Consider the following 12,574-nt stretch of genomic DNA (forward strand, 5'->3'; position numbering starts at 1 on the left):
TTTTTGGAGCAGGAGGTGGAGATAGACTGGAGTGCTGATCAGGTGCTCCCATGAGTGTTCCCAAAAATACACAACTGTATCTCAAATATAGGCAAGTTTAAGCTTTATGCATTTTGAAACAAGAAACAGGAGCTTTATTCATAACAAATGGTCCTATTTTAAAACTTGCATTAGCAACGGAAAATTCTGAGTGTGAATAATAACCATTCACTCAAGGTACCCAGTCAATATGAATCTGTTAACAAGGCTAATCATGTAGTGGGAAGCAACTCTAAGGGGGAAAAATTTGGTTGATTAGCGCCTCCCATTAGCACCCTAAGAGGGCGCTAAGAGGGCACTAATGGGGCGCAAAGCAACTAGTGCCCGGGGCGCGATGTTTGCGCCGCTCGTGAAATCGACCAGACATTTTGCGGCAGCACTAAACACTACCAGCACGATCTCCTGCGCCCGCAGATCGTGACGTCAGTCGAGTGTGCAATGCCCCGGTAGCGCCCCGGACTGGATATTGAGTGGCGCCCCCACGTTGCCGCCTGCTGCTAGCAATGACAGGTAGAGGGGAGTGTTTTGCAGTCAGGAAGGGACTGGGGGAGCGCTGTTTAAAGGCGGACACTTCCTGGCCTTTTTTTTCAGCGACATTTTTGCACCACGCATTCTGAGAGAGAGAGAGAGAGACTTCTGGAGAGATTCAACGCTGTGTGAAGGAGTTTTGGCTACTGAGCAGCACTTTGCAGGTTCATTTTGATTTGACCTTCCTTGCTTTGATTGTCAAGAGACTATGGGGGCTGCACTCTGAGCTCTTTCCCTGGGTCTCTCCATTGTTCTTTCCAGCAGAATTGATGTACAGGTCTCTCCAGACCGAGATTCAAGGCTGCAATGAGCAGGGTGTGGATGGAGAGCAAGATCGACCCTCCCCTTTAAGAACTGGCTGGTGCCAGTGTGTCTATGTTCCATTGCTAACTCACATCACATGAGCTTCGCCAGCGCTCTGAGATAGCGCCTCGCTCCTCAGCGTTAGTGCCTTAAGAGAGGTGTGTAGCACCTGATTTAGCGCTCCAATCACCTCCAGGGGCGATAGAAGCCAAGTTTGCAATCGGAGGCGATAATTAGCGCCAGGCGCTAAACATTGCACCCGGCCAATATTTGCACCCCAAAAGGGGCGATACCGAATTTCTCCCCCCTAAGACATTTGGTTATAAACTGAAGCTAAGTTAGGATGAAAGACTTGTAGAGTTGAATTGGTTTTTATTAGAGAAAGGAAGAAAATCATCACGATGCAATCCGATTTTTCAGTCGGTGCAGATGATTTAAATTAAGCTGTGAGCACGGTACTAGAGAACAAGTTCCAAATTCGGAAGCTTCAAGGAAGACTAAACATTATTTGGTTAGAACAATGAAGGATTTTTTTTTAGAAAAGCATCCTGTGCGGAACATAGCTTCTGAACTGCTGGAACCTTTGAAATATCAAGCCAAGGAATAGAATTAGTCAGGGATGACCAATGTACGATGCATTAGTTGGATAGGCATCAAGCAATTTTAGTCCATTTACCTTGTAGTGCAGTGAGAAATGTGGTACTTTCCCCCCCTCAGGAGATTAATATAGTGGGAGAGCATACCAGTTATACAGAGTGGAAACATATTACTGACAAGAAAAGTGTTCCTTTCCTCCAATCATTCCCAATCAGCAAAGAGAGGGGAGTATGGCAAGCTATTGTTCAAGTGGAAACACTACAGCAACAATGCTCTTTTCTCCAAGAGTGAAGCTTGCACACTGGACTCTAGATTTCCAGGCTATATTCTAAACATAAGCCTTACAATGAAGCTCAGGCAGATTAAAGCACATTTATTACAAACAAACTATTACTTCGCCAATCTGTTGTACTCACGCAAGTGATTTCTTACAACAATAAATTTTAACTATAGTGTAGCTGCTTAATTTATTTGATGCAACTTATTTGATCTTTTTTCTCATCACAGGAAACTTTTTTTTATCCGGCACCGACGGGACCGACGTGGTGCCGGTTCATCAAAAATTCCGGATAACCGAAAGCTATAGTAAAAGATACGGAGAGCTGAGAGCTCCGTAAAAAAGCAACAAACCCTGTTGCTTAGCAACAGGTTCAGAACAATGGCCACAAGTTCCAAGCGTCTCTGTAGCTTAGCAACAGCTGCAGCCACACCCTTGCACAGCAACAGATCGAGGAAGGCGAGTAGAATATGAAATAAAACTTACCTGAACCTACTCCTGAATTTTGCCGGTTAACCAAGATTTCCAGTTATTTAGGTGTCGGTAAATCGAAAGTTTCCTGTACTTTTTTTAATTGGTTCGGGACTGTAAATTAGAGTGCTACACCATATAGATGCAAGAACGATGGCAGCGCAACTTAATCATCTCCTCTAGGAAGCTATTTTGTTGTACTTAAATATTTGCTCATTAAACAATTAATCACAGTTATTAGGGCTATATGTTTTGCACAGGGTGCTTTTTTTCTCTTCATAGAAGTCTCCCAACACATCTACAAAATTCTCTGTGGCATCACCACCCCAACTATAGAAGCTGCATGACAAAAAGCACTCCATATATATATAACCCTAATAATTTATTCATTGAATATTTTAAATCAAAATAGTTTAAAAATGATCCACCTTCTTCGTAATTACTATTTAGAACTGTTTAATATTAGATTAATTCTGTGGTATGAAAAACTACAAGGCCGATTTTCTGAGGTGTGCCCAACCAGCCTTACCTGGCAGCTGTGTCTATCAGGAAACCATAGGCACACCGCTGCAATTTGGTGCCCACTGACTTCAGTGCAACCAACTCGTGGGTTCTGGGCAGGTACAGCTGGCGGGCATCACTCTCCGCTAGATGTTCGTACTCAAGAAAATCAATCCAATAATGCCATGACTGAGAGGAGCTGCTTACGCATAGTCAAAGAGGGGCAGTCCACCCAGTGCACATGGGATGAGAAAAGTCACCTAGCCCATTCCTTCCTTCTTGATATAAAAACTTCTAATGGGAATGCCTTTATCAAAGCCATTCCTGCTTGGTGAAACACTATGCCCCTTATGGCTCAGTTTTAGGTGCGTATTTTATTGTGGCCATGTCTTTTGATCTATCCAACTGAAAAGCGCAAAGAAATACAAATTAAACACTTTCAGACTAAAAGGTCCTTGAGCCAAAGTTTCATTATACAGATAGCAACTCCCAGTGGCTGGCTGTGTGCAAATCCTGGAAAATACAATGGTGGGTCCCCTCTCACATCCAGCCTCTTCCTAGTTCTAACACCCAGCCTCATTACATTCAAACTTTTGATTTAAAAATTGGAATTCCAAATCTAAACCAATTTTGAAAGAGATGTGCAGTCATTTTAATTTCTCAAACTTAATATTTAAGGATACAAGACTCACTCATTTGACATAAGAATTAGGAGCAGGAGTAGGCCATACGGCCCCTCGAGCCTGCTCCGCCATTCAATAAGATCATGGCTGATCTTCGATCTAAACTCCACCTTCCCGCCCGATCTCCATATCCCTTGATTCCCCTAGAGTCCAAAAATCTATCAATCTCAGCCTTGAATATACTCAATAATTCAGCATCCACTGCCCTTTGGGTTAGAGAATGCCAATGATTCACACAACCCTCTGAGTGAAGAAATTCCTCCTCATCTCGGTCTTAAATGGTCGACCCCCTTATCCTTATGCTGTCCAATTTGCACTGCTCCTCCACAAGCTTCGCTACACCAGGACCTCACTGAGAGATGCGGCATTAAAATACATGAAAGGTGTGACATTGCGGTACTTACCCACTAAACACGCCAGAAGATGTTAGGGCTGGTGCATTCAGGTTTTTTAACGGTGTGATAAATCTTTATTACTGCCAAACAACCTCTTTGGCCCTGAAAATTTAATTTTAATTTTAGAAGTGTGGAGTCTCATTCCTTCAGAATTTAATTATTGTTGAAGATTTTTTTTAAATTAAAATAAAAAACACTACTCTTTCTTGCTGTCTCTTATCTCACTCAATCCCATCTTTCTATCCCTTTCTTTATTGCGCTTTCTGTACATGATTTTACATTGAATTAAACATTCTAAGTTATACTTCCTGGTTTAGAATGCGTGTCGCAGTGAGGATTCTTCAATCTGATTGGTTGAAGAGACACGCTGTTTCTTGACCTGCTCACACATGCCGCAGATCCCCTGTAGAGGGTGCCGCACTGAAACAAATCTCTAATAACCGTAAGCTGCAAATGAGAGTTCAATAATCAGAAATTAACACCATCACCACTGGAAGCATGATGAAACTCATTATCAAAAAGGTGTTGATTTCTGGTTACTGAACTCTCATTTGCAGGATTTCATCTACAATTGCACTGAATGGCTTCATCTACCCCCCGAACAGTAAATTAAGGTGTGCGGTGTTGGTACATAGTAATTGCCTCACATTTACTGAAAATAGCTTCATGGATCGGATGACAACTGTGCTCTTAAAGCCCTGAAACATACTTACTATCTAATTATCATTTTGTAACTCCGCATAACTAAACAGAAATGTCACTCATCATTTTACTCAGTAGTGCACAAGACCCCCCAGTAAACCTCAGACACCTGAAGCAATACTAATAAAATATCAAGTATGAAGCTATTAACACTTTGAATATATCTGTGGCTCATGCTGTAGCATGAAAAGCTTTTAAAAAGCCATATCTTACAGCATGCATTAGAATGGTAAACCATTCCATCTTCTATCTGTAACAAAATCCAATTCAGGAGCTAAAACAAAAGAAAAGAAAAGAAAGAAAGACTTGCATTTATATAGCACCTTTCACGACCACCGGATGTCTCAAAGCGCTTTACAGCCAATTAAGTATTTTTGGAGTGTAGTCACTGTTGTAACGTGGGAAACGTGGCAGCCAATTTGCATACAGCAAGCTCCCACAAACAGCAATGTGATAATGACCAAATAATCTGTTTTTGTTATGTTGGTTGAGGGATAAATATTGGCCAGGACACCGGGGATAACTACCCTGCTCTTCTTCGAAATAGTGCCATGGGATCTTTTACGTCCACCTGAGAGAGCAGCAGTTTAACGTCTCATCCGAAAGACAGCACCTCCAACAGTGCAGCACTCCCTCAGCACTGCACTGGAGTGTCAGCCTAGATTTTTGTGCTCAAGCTCCTGGAGTGGGACTTGAACCCACAACCTTCTGACTCAGAGGTGAGGGTGCTACTCACTGAGCCACAGCTGACACAGCAATAAGTCATTATTCAAAATACAGGAAACTTCACGATATCCGGCACCGACGGGACCGAGCTGCTGCCGATCTATCAAAACTTCCGGATAGACCAGCGCTAATGTTGAAGGATACGGAGGTTTTCATCTCCGTATCTGACTACAAATACTGTTGCATAGCAACAGCTTGTAAGCACTCAGCCCGTACCTTGGAAGCGTCTCTGAAGCTGTTGCTAAGCTACAGAGACGCTTTCCAGAGCCTGACTGTTAAAAAAATGCTAGAAGAAAAATAACCTAACCAAAACGGCTGCTGATTTCTGCCGTTAGATCGAGGTTTCCGGACATACAACCTCCGGATAAACCAAAGTTTCCTGTATTTGGAAATATGTTAATGTATGGCACAGCAGTTCTAAGAAAAGTTTGCTTCTCAAAGCATATTACTGTTTGGAGTACTGTTAATGCAACATTATAAATGTCACTTCTTAAACAAATTATTCTTCTCATCAGAACTTCGACTAAGTGAAACTTTGCTCGTATGTGTATTGTCTTGCCATCATCACATGTACTTACCCAAAGCTAGCTTCCAGGAGCACAGTTTCTTCTCTCCAACATGTTGACTGCTGCCTCACTGGGGTGGCTTTTAATACCCTTTGAAAACAACACAAGAGTCTTAGAATCACTATTTCAAGTATCTTTTGACTGACCTTCATTACATTTTTCACCAACCCTACGTTTATGTGGACTGGATTTATCCAACTGTGCTTTTAAAAACTGATGCCATTATCTTTTTGGATTAGTGCTCTTATTTGATTGCTCCAAAAAAAGAATCAATGCCTGTTGTATGCCCACATCCCTTAGCCCCTCAGGCAATGGTTCTGAACATCAAGACAATCCTTTGAAACAAAGCACTTTTCTTTAATGCCGTTTAACCCTTTCTTTGCCATCCAGAGTTTGCACCCCAGAGAAATGTTATCTTGAGTCGTAAGTAGCAGCACTACCACAGGAATGGGTTTTCTCTTTCACTGCTGTATTTTTATTTTAATATAAAGTAGCTATGGAACACCTACCCAACCATCCAAACTCAAGGGGGCTGACTATGGTAATAGATTGTGCTTTGAAACTGACTCCAGGAAGAAATTGCAACGAAAAATTTATAATTGTGACATGTCATAGGCCATTCAGCCCCTTGAGCCTGTTCCGCCATTCAATGAGATCGTGGCTGATCTTTGACCTAACTCCATATAGCTGTCTTTGCTCCATATCCCTTAATACCTCTGGTTAACAAAAAGCTATCAATCTCAGATTTAAAATTAACAATTGATCTAGCATCACTTGCCGTTTGCGGAAGTGAGTTCCAAACTTCTACCATCCTTTGTGTGTAGAAGTGTTTTCTAATTTCACTCCCGAAAGGTCTGGCTCTAATTTTTAAACTGTGGCCCCTAGTCCTAGAATCCCCAACCAGCGGAAATAGTTTCTCTCTATCTACCCCATCAGTTCCCCTTAATATCTTGAAAATGTCTTTCTAATAGTGCTGAAGAATTGCAGAAAAACAGAAGACGACCTGAGCAAGAATGAAGAATGATTTTCCTCCACTCACTGCCCTCACTCACTTGGTAGTAGAGGGAAACTAGTGACTGGGTAGGCTATGTTTCCTCAACTCTAGCCTAAGCTGAATGCGCCCCTTTCCTGTGTAGGCAGTGAAGAGGTAGGGAAGGAAAGCTTCATCTGATCATACTAGTTCCATTGTTTAGAAACCAATGTGTTGGGATCAGCCAGCCACACTTAAAATTATTTGTAATTGGTTAAGTGGGGCTCCTGTCCACCAATATTGAATGTGGCCTCATTCTTAAGCAAGCAGTCAACCTGCAGGTGGCGGTAGAAAGTTCTTTTGCATCCTGAATGGATGAACCGTATTCACCCCTTCGTGCTCCATTCCTGAGCCAAGCCAGCTAGTTAATAATGAGTGCCCAATTTGTCCTTCTTTCTTAGGCAGTCCCTCGGAACCGAGGATGACTTCCAGCGAAGCCAAAGAACATTAGCAGGCCAATGTACACAGCCTGAAACTCCGTGTGGAACTTTCACTTTAGAACTGACAAAGGAATTTGCAGCTGGACTGCATCCCCTCTGTAAAGGGTCTGCCTCTGCAATCAGAGAGTTAGTGAAGCCAAGACAATTCACACTGACTCTACACTTACACGGTCAATGCACTTCAATGATGGATACAAGATAGAAAGGGGAATAGGAGAGCTTAATCCCAAGTACTATTTAGTTACAATACAGTGGCAGGACAATGGGACAGAGGTAGACATTAGTAAAAAAAAAGGAGGCAGAAAATAATACAAGAGTTCAGAACTGAAAGATAAGCCAGATGTGTCAAATGAATCCTCTCATCTGTATTTATTTCAACTACAGTTACAAACTGATTTGCACCGAGTTTGTGTTGCTTCTAATTTCGGTGCAATGAAGTATCTAATCTATCTTAATTTGCCTTCAAAAGATCACTCAATTTATCAGACATTGCTATCAGCTGCCACCTTCAAGTGGCCAATGATGGTACAGTAATTTCACATAATTCAGAGTTCTACTTATACTGAGGTGATACCAGGGAAGGTCAATTAACATTGCATGTCCTAACCAAATTCCCAGGGAAATATGTGCCCTCAAATACAACCTGGCTCCAACATTAAATAAGCACCTTTATTTCAGGGACAACATCATGATGACTGGTGCAGGGAATAGAAGGGTTTCACACATGCATTGAAAGATCTTGACCTGAAGTCAGAGTTAAGATACACTGTTGGAGAAGTCTAAGAGACTCAGAACTTCATCTGCCCCATCATCTCCCTCGCCCCAGGGTGATGTGCAATTCTGTGCTCCCAAGGCACACAAGCAAGTCCATCCTGAATGTTTCCTTCACCACGAGAACAGGTACCTGGAAGCTACAACTAAAACCCTCCCTCCAACAGACAGGCTGTTGGATTTTATCCATCATTGTTTGAAGCCTCATGCTGTAGGTTTCAGCGAGGGATTGTAACCCAGATGTCAAAAAAGGATCACACTGTTAGATTTAGAAGTACAATGTAGATATTTTCCTGCTTTAAAATGAACAAAATGTGAATTGTTGTTCAACTTATCAAACATTAACATCCTTCCTATGCAGTCTCAGAGTCAGGAACTCCCAGCACACAGGAGGAACAAAATGGTACGATAGATCAAAGCAACTTGGTTCCTTCCACACTCAATACTCCCCACCCCACCTCCCATAGTTGAAGTGGTCCCAGCAGCCCTTCAGCACCTCAACACATATCCTTTCATCACACATCACAAACAGCAGGTTTTGGCAAGATCCAGTCTGACGTAATAAAACTCACTACGAACTTGGTTTGAGCATAAAGCAAGGCTTTAATCAACTTGTTTCAGAACATGGAGGTCTAGTTGTATTTCACTAGTTCCTTGTCATACAAAATGTCCCTGGAAAGCTGGGGCCCACGCCCGAGTATTTATACTCCTTGGACAGCGCCACCAGCTGGCCGTCCAAGCGTTATTTCATAAGTAGTTTCTTGATGATGAGATTTATAACACAGTCCTTGTGACATTCCAATTCAAATGCCAATTTAATACAAACAGGCCCCACCACACAAGTGGTGCTGGGAACTCAACCCACAAGGACTGGTTCAAAACTAGCCCACACTCAACTCTCCTTCAGATATGAAGGAAAAGACTGGCCAAACATAACTACATTGGATCTAATCCCATGTCTCAGTATTTCAAGGCCACTCCAACTACAAATTGCGCAAATTACTAAATCTACCATTTATTTTTATATATTTGTCTTCAAGTCATCTACTCCTCGCTGTAGGATACTTACACAGGCTCTAATTTCCCTACATTAAGTCATCCAAGTGACAACTTACAGGCACACTGTTGGCAGCTTATCCAACCATAGGGGAATCATAGCTAACACTGATTCAGTTTTTAGACAATGTCTACTTCTGAGGGCCAATAAAAGCCATGAGCAATGTGAAACAAGTCTGATTTACCCTCATTAACTCCATGCTGAAACCAGTTACATTATCCCAACTCCTGCCTAGCTGGCATTCAACGAACACATCACAGACCACCTTCTTGATCTGCGCATCAGGTCCTCGGTGGAATGACCCGAGAAGCCTTTGGGGCAGCTTATACCTTCATTTTGTCGGTGTGCTGCGCCATTGCAATGGGACAGTTCTAGCATTGAGTAATTACTTCATAGGAACTGCAACAAAGCAGGTTAGGAAACACATAATACAATAGCAAAATACTGCAGATGCTGGAAATCCGAAATAACAACAGAAAATGCTGGAAAAGCTCAGCAGGCCAGGCAACATCCGTGGAGAGAAAATAAAGTCAACGTTTCGGGTGACCCCTTTGTCAAGACTAAAGAAGCACAGGAAATGAAATAGATTAAGAGGCCAGGCTGGGGGAGAACAAAAGAGAAGAAGAGACATTAAGAGGTATTCAAAACGAGACGAGATGGTGATAGGACTAGTGGAGACAAAAGATGGCTCTAGATTAGGTGTGAAATGCGCTGGCAGAATGGGAGACAGCTGCCGTGTGGGAGAGAGAGAAAAAAAGAAAGGCGGGGGGGGGAAAGGCCAAAACAAAGGTGTGGATAAAAAATATAAGTAAAAATGTAATCGGGGCCGAGGTTATGATCTGAAATTGTTGAACTCGATATTGAGTCCGGAAGGCTGTAAAGTGCCTAATCACAAGATGAGGTGCTGTCCCTCGAGTTTACGGTGAGCTTCTGTGAAACAATGCAAGAGGCCGAGGACGGTGAGGTCCGAGTGGGAATGGGGCGGTGAATTAAAATGACAGGCGACCGGAAGCTCGGGGTCACCCTTACGGACTGAACGGAGGTGTTCCGCAAAGTGGTCACCCAATCTGCGTTTGGTCTCCCCAACAGGAAACACATAGCTTGTTTCACTTGTATTACAATGCTCCCTCCAGTCACACTCACCTTCCCAAGAGTGATTGTATCAGGTCCATTGACATCCAGTTTCCCAATTGCTCCTTCGTGGAGGGTGGAATCTGAACAAACTGCTTTAATTAATAAGGAAACTGTTGCACCAAAATCACGTCCAAAGGGATTTCAGCTCAAACCACTTGCATTCTTTTGTCCAATGTTACTACGTGAACCAAAACCAGGGAACGTGCAAAGGGATTGCCGGGAATGACAATGCATGGCTCATTTTAAACAGCCAATACTCAGGCACCGAGTGAATCACAATTTCCTAATCATGACTGCATGCATTCCTCAGGTGGGTCTGGCAGAAGTCATGTCAATTTGCAGCTTATTCTATTTTAAAACCAGTTACCATGAATTGCTCTTCATTTCCTGAACCAAAGCCAACCTGGATGGTGTCAAAAGCAAAATGCTGCAGATGCTAGAAGTCTATGAAAAGATGCAGAAAATGTTGGAAGCACACAGTGGGTCAGTCAGCATCTGTGGAGAGAACAGACTAGTTAATTGTTTGGTTACCGACCCACTCAAAACCTGAAGCGGCAGATGGGGCATATTAATACAATCGGAGACAGGGGAGGGGGGACAACATGTCAAACCCAGAAAGCAATCATAAGTGCAATGGTCCAAAAAATCATTAAGTGATGGACAGAAGCATTAATGAAATCAAAAGTGCATTAAATGCCAAGGAAGTGGGAGCCCTGGGCAAATGAGAAAGTGTGAGAGAAGATGGAGATGGAAAACCTGGGCCCTTCCCACTGACTTCATCTCATTCGCTATATTAACAAAAGCTCAATACAAGCTTCAAGATCAATCACATATTTCAATCACAAACTCTGAACTTGCAGTGCTCCGTTCTCTCCGATCCAACCCTAACATTGTCACTAAATCTGCTGACAAGGGTGGTGCTGTTGTTGTTTGGCGAACCGACCTCTACCTTGCGGAGGCTGAACGCAAACTTTCTGACACCTCCTCCTACCTCCCCCTAGACCGTGACCCCACTATCGAACATCAAGCCATAATTTCCACGACTGTCACTGACCTCATCTCCTCTGGAGATCTTCCCTCCACAGCCTTCAACCTCATAAACCCCAACCCCACTTCTACCTCCTTCCCAAGATCCACAAACAGGACTGCCCTGGTAGACCCATCGTTTCTGCCTGTTCTTGCCCCACGGAACTTATCTCTTCCTATCTCAAATCCATTTTTTCTCCCCTTGTCCAGTCTCTTCCCACCTACATCCGTGACTCTTCCGACGCCCTCCGCCACTTTAAAAGTTTCCAATTTCCTGACCTTAACCGTCTCCTTTTCACTATGGACATCCAATCCATCTACACCTCCATCCCCCACCAGGATGGCCTGAGGGCTCTCCGCTTCTTCCTTGAACAGGGGCCCAACCAGGCCCCATCTACCACCACCCTCCTTCGCCTGGCTGAACTTGTTCTCACATTGAACAACTTCTCCTTTGACTCCACTTACTTCTTCCAAATAAAAGGTGTTGCTATGGGAACCTGCATGGGTCCTAGATATGCCTGCCTTTTCGTGGGATATGTGGAACATTCTCTGTTCCAGTCCTACTCAGGTCCCCTCCTCACCTCTTTTTCCGGTACATTGATGACTGTATCGGTGCCGTGTCCTGCTCTTGCCCTGAATTGAAAAATTTCATTCACTTTGCTTCCAATTTCCACCCTTCCCTCACCTTCACATGGTTCATCTCCGACTCTTCCCTTCCCTTCCTCGACTTCTCTGTCTTCATTTCCGGGGATAGGCTATCGACCAATATCCAATATAAGCCCACTGACTCCCACAACTAGCTGAACTACACTTCCTCCCACCCTGCTTCCTGTAAGGACTCTATTCCATTCTCCCAGTTTCTCTGCCTCCGTCGCATCTGCTCTGACGATGCTACCTTCCATGCTAGTGTTTCCAATATCTCTTCCTTTATACTCAACCGAGGATTCCCCTCTACCATGGTTGACATGGCCCTCGACCGAGTCCGTTCTATTTCCCGCACTTCTCCTCTCACCCCTCCCCCTCCCTCCCAGAACCACGATAGGGTTCCCCTTGTCCTCACCTTTCACCCCACCAGCCTCCACATTCAACGGATCATCCTCCGCCATTTCCGTCACCTCCAGCGTGATCCCACCACCAAACACATCTTCTCCTCACCTCCCCTTTCAGCATTCTGAAGGGACTATTACCTCCACGACACCCTGGTCCATTCCTCACTCATCCCCAATCTCCACTCACCCCGTCCCCTTCCCATGGCACCTTCCCGTGCAAGCGCAGGAGATGCAACACCTGCCCTTTCACCTCCTCCCTTCCCATCATCCAGGGCCCCA

The 12,574-nt window shown here is 43.7% G+C and overlaps 1 long non-coding RNA gene across 1 annotated transcript in view; it reads right to left on the minus strand.

The window, feature by feature from the left end:
• Positions 1–12,300, minus strand: part of LOC147106359 (uncharacterized) — a 47,549-nt gene extending 35,249 nt beyond the window's left edge. Inside the window, exons 1-2 of the long non-coding RNA XR_015081434.1 lie at positions 10,230–12,300; positions 5,801–5,878 (exon numbers count right to left, since the gene is read on the minus strand). This is a non-coding gene — a long non-coding RNA (uncharacterized LOC147106359). The remainder of the gene's footprint in view (positions 1–5,800; positions 5,879–10,229) is intronic.
• Positions 12,301–12,574: the final 274 nt, after the last annotated feature.

Source organism: Somniosus microcephalus, chromosome 16 (assembly GCF_052327205.1).
Source record: "Somniosus microcephalus isolate GS21.2 chromosome 16, FLI_Smic_1.0, whole genome shotgun sequence".
NCBI lineage: Eukaryota > Metazoa > Chordata > Chondrichthyes > Squaliformes > Somniosidae > Somniosus > Somniosus microcephalus.